Genomic DNA, 11,714 nt, shown 5'->3' with positions numbered 1-11,714 from the left:
AACATTTCAAGATATTGAATACAATCTCAATTCAATTCTTTAGTCTCAGGCTGATCTTGGGGGAGGCAATTCAGTGACCAGTCTCAGGCTTAGATGGAATAGTATCTCCATATTCTTAATTTATTTTTGCTCCAAGTGCTTGTGTGCATTTAATAAATAAATACATATAAATATAAATACATAGTTGTATACCTCGTATCCTGGTATAGAACCAGAAACGCAAACACAACATTCACTAGCTAAATGCCAAACTGAAAAATGGATAAGATAAATCTTCTTTTAACTTGAGGTTTATAAGGAATTTTTATAAATTTGTAATGAATATACAAGCTACATACAAGAACTTATGGTTTATGTGTAAAGTATTCTAAAAATGATGTTGAATACGAAATGTCTATTCATTTAAAAAAATTTAATGAATTGAAATTGTAAATGAAAAAAATATAAAAATAAATTAAATTTACTAAACATAAAACGTAACATACCTCCCAATTTGGGGCATCTGCTAATTGAGATATTGACTCTTCTTTCAGCAGCTGGACTACCGAATGGTAGTGAATCATTAGCAACAACAATGAGATAGTTTAAAGACAAACCTTTCTAGTGAAGTTATCTGATATGGCCTTGGAATTAGTAGCTGCAGGAACATAGTTTGTCCAAAGCCTCAACTTAGTCTTCTTTGCTAGAAGGTCTGCAGCTTTTAACTTCCTCCTGGCTTCATCTTGCATAATACACGCACTCCACTCAACATATTTTGCAAATCCCTAATTAAAAAAACAATATGTTATCAAAAAAGTTGTAAGAAAGTAGGTTGTCATCTTAAAAAATAACATAGGTTTTTAATAAGCTCCATTGCCAGATCCTTTGCTGATTCTCCATCAGAGTAATATACAGAACCAATCAGATTGCTAAACTTGTCAACGCCCTCAAGAACAATCGGAACCTGTTCAATAATAAACATAGAAATAATCAAATTCAATGTCTTTTATGTCAACTTAATAAGGGGAAATTGCAAGAAATAGAGAAAATAAGATATTACTCACATCTCTGTTTTGAACACGGATCTCGGTAAAATGTTTAGCTTACCTCCCATAAGGACCAGGGGACACTTCATTGAAGCCTGATGAGGCTAATATTCTTTGGGCTGATGTTAAGGGCCCACGTGATTCTGAATTAGTATTTTCTCCATTTGTCTCTTCGGATGGGGCCTCAATTGGTATTGCAGGTTCTCGTGTTGTACTTCTCCGCATTGATGTTGCCTAGTAAACAATTAGATAAATTAGAATTAAATATATAATTCAATTGATTAATAATGAAAATATGTAATTTTATAAAATAAACTTTAATTAAATACTAATATATCGTTAAATAGGTATTTATCATTTAAAAAGATATCTGCATAAAAGGATGCATGTGGTATTCAAAAGGATGCATGTAGTGCCTAGATTCTAGCAACAAATACTTGGATAATCTGAAACTCTGGAAGCAGATAAACACGAAGTGAAATTCCATCACAAACTTGTTCTACAATGGCTTCCATGGCTAAGAGGCCCATGGCATCAAGATTTTTTGGATCGCCAACAGCAGATTGAGGAAGGTTCCCGATTGCACCCTCCACAGCACCTGGTGAGTAAAACCCATCAACAAAATGACACATCATCAACATGCAACAATACAACGAAAACCATAAAGACAAAATATAATATAAGTACAAATTTATAGAAGAAAAGGTAGGAGATAAATATTTCAGAAACTATTTTTTTGCAAATTAAAATATCGGATCTGTGTCATGCTCCAACAAAAACCAAACATAACAGCAGCAAGCATGACAAATATAAACCCCAAAATTCAAATGCAGTCTCTTTTGCAATTATAAAAGTATATATATATAAATATATATATATATAAATATATATATATATATATATATATATATATATATATATATATATATATATATCCATATAAGCAATCTACAAAACTTAATAAGAACTTATGCAATGGATTATTATTTATTATACCTGTTAATAAAACCCCAATAGATATTATTAAAATAATGCCTAAAAGTTTGACACTTGGAGTCTCCAACCTACACAGTAAATCCCAACAGATACTATTAAAATAAAGCCTAAAATAAGAACTTGTTCAAAAAGAAGACAACCCTAAATTGAAGTAAATAATAATACCTGAATGCAAAGGCGAATATCAAAAGAAATATAGGAGATGCGGATTTCCACTGCAAACAAAGAAAAAGATTTAAATTTAACAAAAAAAGGTAACTTTGACTAATATGAAAGGTGAGAGTTGACCAACTGTCACACCCCAAAACCATGAAAAGCGGAAACGTTCTGGGGCGGAGGACGTCATGTACAATATCACAACAATGAAAAGTAGTAAACAAGAAACAACATCATCCATTGAATTAATAATATAATTTTAATACAAGTGTGTTCTGTCAAATTATAATAGACACTAAAGTATAAATAAAAAAGAAAGATGAGTCTTGAACGAGCACCATCTTCTTTGAACCTTGCATCGGTACCTGTCTATGGTTGACCTGAGGATACAAGTTATTTTGAAAGAGAGTATCAACTTTAAAGCTGGTGAGATCATAAGTATTTTAGTGTCTTAATTTGTATGTATATGAACTGTAAGTATTGAAATGTATATGAACTGTAAGTATGAAAATGTCTATGAACTGTAAGTATGAAAATGCTTTGAATGATCCTAGGAAGCCCTATGTTTCCTACTAATCGTATCCTTCTACCAAGGCATCTAGTGTCTGTGTGTGGGTCTCTTGTAAGAGTGTGTATTTTCCCAAATCTAACTATCATTAACCAAAAATATAGTTTCTACATTACCGTGCGTCGTGTGAATGTTCACGAAGTGAATGTAATGGGAAAATGAAACAATACTATGGTGTAGTATCTAACTACAACCGTACTAACTACCTTAATCTAATGTAATTTAAAGTAACATGTGATAGACCTGTATCCTGCTACCGACTATAGTAAAACGATGATGTAAGACGCCGTAAGACATGACTTTTGGCACCCGTAGACTTGCAAGTGCCACTGTAGCGAGCAACAAGGTGTAGGATAGTCAATCCAGTATAGATCTATACGCAAACTCATACGCTCCCCAATTAAGGAGATTCTGGACACAAAAATGGTCATTGCAGGTAGTGCCATGACCCGTTTAATGGCTCACCTAACTAATGTAATTTATATGTAATGTATGTGCTAGTTGTATTGTGTGTTCTTCCTCTATCTAGCCTGTATGTTTGTTTCTCATCACTATGTATTATGTTTGTTTCTCATCACTAAGTATTATGTTTGTTTCTCATCACTATGTATTAGGTTTGTTTCTCATCACTAAGTATTATGTTTGTTTCTCATCACTAAGTATTATGACTCATGTATGAACTGACTCTTTGTGTGATTAATTGTGCTAGTAAACGTATTAGTATCTTCCTAAACTACCCATATGTTAGTAATATAACTGGTACGTATGAACATGGATGTATACCCTTGCTACCTAAGGGAATTGGATGAACTGGAAGGACCTTTATGACTATATATGTACATATGATATATAACTAATATATAAACAACCATCGGACGGATACCCGATGTCCCACCAGACCACATCTCAAGCGCGAAAAGGAAATAGGGTGGATAGCCTTCCTAAGTATTTTAAACATTTCTTATATAACTATACATATATAGGCATGAAATTGATAATATAAAAGCATAAAATAAGTTTTGTAAAACCTTTGAACATAATCATTATGTAAGAAAAGATCGACTTGATGTCAATCTATAAAACGGGTTGAATGCACGTGTTTGATAAAACAGTTTAAGTATAAAGAAACATTTGTTTGAAACACAATTGTATATGAGTTTGAAATGAATCGTACAAAGTAAAATGTACAGTTTAATAAGGAGTTTTAAACATATAAAATGTTTATGAAAATAATTTGAAGGAAACTGTTTGGTAAAATGGCTATTGAGTAGTAAATCATTTGAATGCTGCTTATTAATCACATGTGATTGATATAATAAGTAGCATGATTCTACTTGTATCCACCCCATAAAGCATTTAAAAACATTTAAAACATTGATTAAGGGGTATGAACTCACCTGTTACGAGTGGATCGGAAAGAAGTGTCGGATAAGTGCTTGGTGTTAAGTGAAGACTTAGACACGCACAAAGATCCTAATTACATATGATGACATATGTATATAAACAATTAGTCTTTAAACAACTAATAAACAATTCAAGACACTCTAGGACATGAAAAGCACTTTGTATAAGTGTTATAAGTGCTAAGGAGTGCATCTAAGTGTTGTAGGGAAAGGCTAGTGTGTTTGGGGTTCAAGGAACACTCCTAAAATGAGTTTACTGCCTAAAGGACAACACCCCTTGAGTCTACAGTCGTAAACTCTTGATTTTACGGTCGTAAAATCCTAACCTTTTGACCATTTGTTGTTTTGAAGTCTTCTAAGCTATTCCAAACATTCCTACTTCATGTTTAAGCCTTAGGAAGTGTTGTGTGGCATCAAAACACTCCTAAATGGAGTTTACGGTCTAAGGACCATTTTTCCATGAGTTTACTACCTTAAACTCATGATTCTACTACCTTAAACCCATACGTTTGGTATTTTGGGGGTTTTTAAGTCCTTAGGTCAATCATGGCACTAATCTAGGTTAGAATTAGACATAAGGAACAACCATGGGACTTTTACACACTTTTTGGGGTGTTTACGGTTTTGGGAGATCCCCAAACCGTAAACACATAAAAATGGTTGTTTTCTTGTTCTTTTATGTGATAAACACATCAAGGATGGATCTTGACAAGTCCCTAAGGCATTGTTAAGCATCTAGACACCCTAAAGCACCCTAAGGCACCAAATTTTGGTGTTTACGGTTTTGGGAGCCTCCCAAAACCATGAACACCTTGTTCTTGGTGTTCATGGGACTTTTCTTTGATATAAACTTGTATAGAAAGCTTTAAATGACTCTAGGATAGAAGTACTTACATTGTGGAAGCTTGAAATGAACTTAAAGTCCAAGAAGACTTATTGTGTGTTCTTGGTGTTTTGGAAAAACTAGTCAAAACACAAAAAATGATGGATTAAAGGATGTAAAATTACTAGATTAAGTGATATAATAACTTGAAAGGGCTAGAAACAATTACTAGATTGAAGATCTTGAATTAATTCTAGGATGATACTTGAGAGGATTTTTGGAGTTTACTCTTTTGGTAAATGGGGAGTAAACACAAAATGACTAGTTTTTGGGGAGTAAACTCATGCTTATGCATGAGTTCACGGTTTTTGGGTGATTTTTCGACCCAAACATAAAATTTTGGTCGTAAACTTCTAAGACACGAGGTGTTTGCAGTTTTTAAATTTCAAAACCCGAGACGACACTTTCTTTCACCCGTTCGTTTAAAGAATAATATTAAGATAATCAAACGAACTTTAAATTTGTCAAAAATAAGTAATAATGTAGTTGACCTATAAATCGAATTGATTGATATTAGGGTTTAACCGAATGAAAATTTCGAGTTGTCACATCATCCCCCTGTTATAGGGAATTTCGTCCCGAAATTACAATTTAGGTAAGGAAGTAGGTATGAATGATCGAGCCAAGAGGTGGGAAACTTCCTAATCGATTGTTTCTCGCGCTCATAAGTGAATTTGGGTCCTCGGTTGGTATCCCAAAGAACCTTCACTATAGGGAGGCGGCGCTGCTTCTGCTTGACCACTCGGTCGAGGGTCACTATGGTTCTAATACGAAGGCGAGGATCTCGTTAATCTCCATCTCGTCGGGTCGAACTTACGAGGGTCTTAACGGAAAGGTACGGTTTCAAGATAGAGACGCGAAGGGTAAAATGTACATTACTGAGTTTGCGGAGTAGGTTTAGTCTGTGAGGTACAGGACCGATTCTGGTAAGAATCTCGGGGGTTCTGACTAACTTGGATTTAGCTTTCCACGCGAAGCGAAGCATATTAAGCCATTCCCAGAGTGAGTTTTGCTAAAAAACTTGGTCTCTCACTTGGAATCTCCAAGGTTTCTTTTTCTTGTTTATCTTCCCAGTCAAGGGCTACCCCCTGCTGGGTCAAAGTCGTAAAGGTTTCTATGACTTGCGAGGAGTTCTGGATGAACTATGACAGTAGGTCTGTAAGACCTAGAATTTGGCAAATTCCTGTAGGCGTCTCTGGTGTCGACAAATTCTCGACGATTTTGATAAATTGACATAGTACTCAAGAATTTCCAAATCACTAATAATGTGTCTTAGGAAATTTTTACTCTTCAATCCCAAAACTCGTGTTCAGAGAACTTTGCGAAAAGTATCTCTGAGGGTAATGTTTCCGCGAGTTCCTTCTTACTACAAGGGTAGATAAGTAAGTAGTTACATGGAGAATGACGAACTGATCCAAGTAAGAAAGACGGACTCTATTCATTAAACTCATGAATGGTTCGGGCGTATTGGTCCTATCCGAGGGGTATCACTACGGACTCGAAGTGTCCGCATCGAGTTCGGAAGGTAGTCTTCCGGACATCGTTCCTTCACACTCAAACTGGTGATATTCGGATCTCAGGTCCATTTCTGAAAGTAATTCTTTCCTTGCGTTTGCTCAACCAATTCATCTATGCGAGACAGAGGCAACAATTTCTAATGGAAAAATCTGGACGGTGTCCTCGATAGCCGAGGTACATACGATGCATTCCTTCGACCTCTGGAAGAATAAGACCGAAGTTCTCCAGGGTGAGAAGCCTAGTCTTCTAATTCTATTTTTGTGTAGTTCGCTAAGTTGTCCGGGCTGTTCTTGTATCTCCGTAGGCGTTTAGACTATAGGGCGATCTGTTTACAGGAGTCATACTGGGTTCTCAGTTTGTTCACATGACGATACAATTACTCGTAGTCTTGGGCAGTCTCCGTCCTGAAGTTCATATTAGAATTCATACTTGGTTCAACGATCACAATGTCGTGTATACGCGTCGTATATAATTAAGATTGAAAAGGTAGTCGAATAACTGATTCTTCTTTTTGCTCATATCCCGTCGTGGAAAAAGAAGTTAAAGTGGAATCATCAATTCTAAACTTGTAAAACCTTGATTATATATCACCCCTATGTATACATTCTTCAGCGACACATCAAGTGTATGGATCTTTGGATTTGAAATTGACGTACTGTACGAGTGGTACTTCGGGGATTTCTTCGGAAAGGAAAAGAACTATGAGGTACTCAATGCATGAGTACTTCGGTGTTCTGATATGACGGTTTCACTAAAAAGACATTTACTGATAAAGAGATGTACGTATGAAGCTGTTTTTGTGAGGATCAAATTGAATCGAGTCGTATGATAATGTCGGAATCATACGGAAACTTAAAGACATTAGATTTGAACATAAGACGTTACCGACAAAACACAACCGTGCAACCATCAACAGAGTTACAGTACTTTAGATTTACTACAAGACTATTGCTGTGAATAAGGTATAATACAAAAGACAAGTATGCGCAGCACGAGCATCCCTATACCGACGGGATCTCGCAAAAGATAAGACTCTAGTTGCACTAGTTTTGGATGTTTCATAAGTCCGTTACAACAAAATGCCTTAAATACTTTTACGTGGGTCCGGAGTAGGTTCTCCTGCAGCTGTGATCCTGATAATCTTCCCATCAGCGCCCGAGTTCTTTGTTATTGTGCAATCCTTCTTGAGGTGTCCTATTTCACCGCATTGGTGACATATCTAAGCAACACCAACATTTGTGGTGGAAGTGAAGCGTCGAGTAGGAGTCATGGGAACACGGTTTCTTTCGTTGATCTTCTCTTTTGGGCAATCTCTGTAATAGTGCCCTGCCTCACCACAACTATAGCAAACTAGGCTTGCTCTAGTGGTGGAGGTAGTTCTACAGAAACGAGCAATGTGCCCCATCTTGTTTCAATTATTGCATTGCCTGACTCAGAAAATTCCTTTGTGGTGGTAGTTGCACCGGTCTCACTTCGGGAGTGTTCCTTCATATGGTCTGCTCGACACTGAGATGACAGCGGTTTCCACTTATTGTTGTTGCATGGAAACTCTCTAAAATCGTTTGCGTTCCACTTTAGCTTGACGTTTTCTTTTCTTGAACTTTGAGTTGTTGTTTTGGGTGGTGGCGACTGTTACTATTTGTTGATTTCTCGGATCGTTAACACGATTGGGATTATCAACTCCTTTTTCTGTCTTGCTTGCGTTGACAGTGCTGTGGTTTGCAAGGACAGCTATCACTGCAGCTGTAACTGCGGTTTGAAAAGTAGTGGCGTCCATAGGAAAAACAGAGGTTTCGTTGTTCGGATGGCTGCTTCCGGATGAAGACATGATTTTGTAACACGAAAGATAAGGATTTTGTGAGCGATTCTGGTTGACCCTAGATGTACTTCGATTATTGAAGTAAAGAGTAGAAGTATGTTCGCGAAGGTTTGACCTACATCCCTACGATGCAGTCCTAGTACTGAGTGGAAGTGAGTTTGTAGAATGGTCTCATGACGTTTGTCGTTCAAGCTGAGGTATCGTTGGTTGGTGAATAACATGATCCAACCACTGAAAGAGACTTGGAAATGTCTCCGGAGCTAAATTGCTATAGTCCAATGACTTGACTAAATCATGTTTCAGATAGACTCTAATGAAAGTATGATAAGAGTACTTGAATAAAGAATGACATAGAAGTTAGCCGACTGTCAATATCTTTGATATTCATGACGTACAAGTTCGGGAGAATGACCTTGTAAAAAGGTCTTACATCATATCTAGAGAAGATAGTTCTTGACATCATAAAGACCTAACCAAAAGTACTTACAGTCCAAAATAGTTTCATAGAAAATGCCACACCAGGCAGAGATAGAAAAACAATTCCTTTTAACAAGGAAAATAAAGTAAAACATCTATTACTGGCGACGGTCATCCCTCTGGTGAACTCTTAGTTCATCCAGTTGACGTTCCACATCAAGTAGGTGTCTTTCGTACACCTTCTGGCATACGCGGAGTTCAATGACTTCGGCTCGTGATTCAGCCAGTGCTTGCAGTAGGGTTTCATGGTTTCTCTCAGATCTCTCACGAGCATCTTCTAGATGAATGGTGCGGAGGGTATGCATTCTCGCATCGACGACTACTTCGGTGATCTGATGTAGGGCTGTCCTACCTTGAATCTCATTTCGGGCCACTCTACAGACCAAGATTGGCAAGATTATGTCTGCTGAGCCCCCATTGCTTAGTGTAACGCCCGTGTTTCTGGGCTTGCCATTTTTAGCAATGTAATAGTCTAGGTTAACCTTTGTAACCCCAATTTGAAATAATATAATGTATTATTTGTGAATTATTTGAATTATGTGATTTATGTGTGTGTTTTCTTAATTATTATAATTTAATTAAATAAGAATAAAATGAGCTTCAAAATTTAAGTGTAAAATAAACTCGATATCATTGGATAATGTTGTAGTAGTTGAAACGAGGTTTCCGAATATGTATAGAACGCCCAAATTTGACTTCGTATGAGGAAGTTATGATTTTCTGAAGTTTCGACTTGGCAGTATGCAGCCCGAATACTCGATTTGAGATCGAGCGGTTTTTAGCCGAAACATTCTAAACGAGAATCGAAGATCTCGTTGTTAATAGCGAAACGATGAAAAGTTAGGCGAGAACGGACGTCAGACAAAGAAGTTATGAATTTATAACGAAATTTTCTGTCCCGACCTCCTAAAAATAATTGATAAAAATAAAATTCAAAATTAGCCGACAGAGTCTAAACGAAAAATGTAGAGCGTAGTCTCACCTTCGCGTGGATATAAAGAACGTAGAAAACGGAGTTCGTATGAAGGAGATATGAATTTTTGAAGTTTATTAAATGTTTAATATTTATTTTTAATTAAAACCTCCGATATGATCCGAAGGGGAGTCAGCCGGCCTATCCGAAGTACGCCCCGCGTACTTCTGTACGCCCAGCGTTCAACGAAGGATGACAAAATCATCAAGGATGACATTTCATTAAGATGGGCAAAATCATCAAGTTGTTTTGTTTACAAGTCTGTATATGTATATATTTGTTGAACGACTTGTAATGTTATCATTTATGCTTTATGATCTGTATCGCAACATGACATCCCGACTTTTGATTATGAAATGAAATCATATTTCTTTATGAAATGTTTTGATAAATATCTATTTTATCATGTTTTGTTTTTGGGAACAAATTCCGCATCTCTTTTAAAACTAAAAGGATTTACTCTGAAAATGTTTAAAAAGCATAAATGAAATCGGTCTTTTCTGTCCGAGATTTTGGGGATGTCACAGTTGGTATCAGAGCATTAGTTTAAGCGAACTAGGAATTTGTAGGATTTCTAGGCTTAAATTTAGTATGCTAAGTGGAGATTGTGAGATGTGTGTCTGATAAATTTTAGACACGAGCACTAGTTTATTTTAGGAAAGTTGCCTAAAATGCTTTTATGTGCTAAATGATATATGTTGCCATATATGATATTGTTTGTTCGGATCTACGATTTGTTGCCAACCGGATCTAAAGGATTATGTGTTTAGGATTCTAAGCATATGTATACGATATTAGAACTAGCATGTAATCATTTGGAGTAATAAGGTGAAATTATTCAGTGTATAGATCAAAAATGGTGAGAACAAGAAGCGGAGTTGGAAATGCTGATGAAAACAGGAATCAACCGCCTGTAAATCAACAAGTACCTGTTGTAGCTGATGCACCTGAGCCGATAACAATGACTGGTGTACAAATGATGATTCAAATGATGTTGGATCGTCAGATGGAAGAAACAAGATGTCTGCTTAGGCGGAATCATGAAGAACCGTCAATTCAAGCGGAAGAGCCCGAGGAGAATGGAGGGCATTCTGAAGGAGAAAACTTTAGTGGGATCATTGGTCAAGACGAACAACCAGTGGTTAGACGCAATAACCAGTATGGAGGAAATGATGGTCGTGGGTGCAAGTATAAAGATTTCATGGCATCCAAACCACCATGTCTATCCGGAAGCCCGACGCCGGTGCAAGTTATGGACTGGGTCTCTGAAATGGAGACTATGTTTGAAAGTTGCGAATGCAGCAACAGGCAGAAGACCGCTCTTGCGATCCCTCTGCTAAAATCTGGCGTGTTGAGTTGGTGGAAGCTGTTAGCTGACTCTATGCCCAAGGGAGAAGCAAGCAAAATGTCTTGGGAAGACTTTGTGGAACAACTAAAACTGCAATACTGCTCCGAGCAGGACCTTCTGGAAATCAGTAATGAGTTTCAGAATTTGAAGAAAGGGAAATTGAGCGTTACTGAATACGCTGCAAGTTTCACAGAAAAGATGAAGTTTATCCCATACTTGGTGCCTACAGAACTCTCTAAGGTCAACAAGTTTGCCCTTGGACTACCAGCGGACTATGGTCCAATGGTTAAGCAAGCAACCACATTGAAAGCCGCCATCTGGGCTGCTACAAATGTTGAGACCCAGATCAGCGAAAAAGGTATGGAAAGGTCAGAGGTTGGTGAGAAGAGGAAAATCAACGGATTTTCAGGGTCCAGCAAGAAAAGTAAATTCTCGAAGTCTAGTTCGAAGGGAAGTGGAGGAAAGGTAGAGGCGAAATGGTGCGACAAGTGCAAGAAGAAGCATCATGGGAAGTGTGGCGAGGAAACCACATGCTTCAAATGTGGAAA

At 37.0% G+C, this 11,714-nt stretch overlaps 1 pseudogene; it reads right to left on the bottom strand.

Moving 5' to 3' along the window:
- Positions 1-367: 367 nt before the first annotated feature.
- Positions 368-8,377, bottom strand: LOC145060740 (ribonuclease TUDOR 1-like; annotated as a pseudogene).
- Between the last annotated feature and the right edge of the window lie 3,337 nt (positions 8,378-11,714).

This window comes from Lactuca serriola, chromosome 1 (genome assembly GCF_051521515.1).
Source record: "Lactuca serriola cultivar US96UC23 chromosome 1, Lser_US96UC23_V15, whole genome shotgun sequence".
Taxonomy (NCBI): Eukaryota; Viridiplantae; Streptophyta; class Magnoliopsida; order Asterales; family Asteraceae; genus Lactuca; species Lactuca serriola.
The sequence above is the reverse complement of the archived record's forward strand: the minus strand, read 5'-3'. Positions and strand labels throughout refer to the sequence as shown.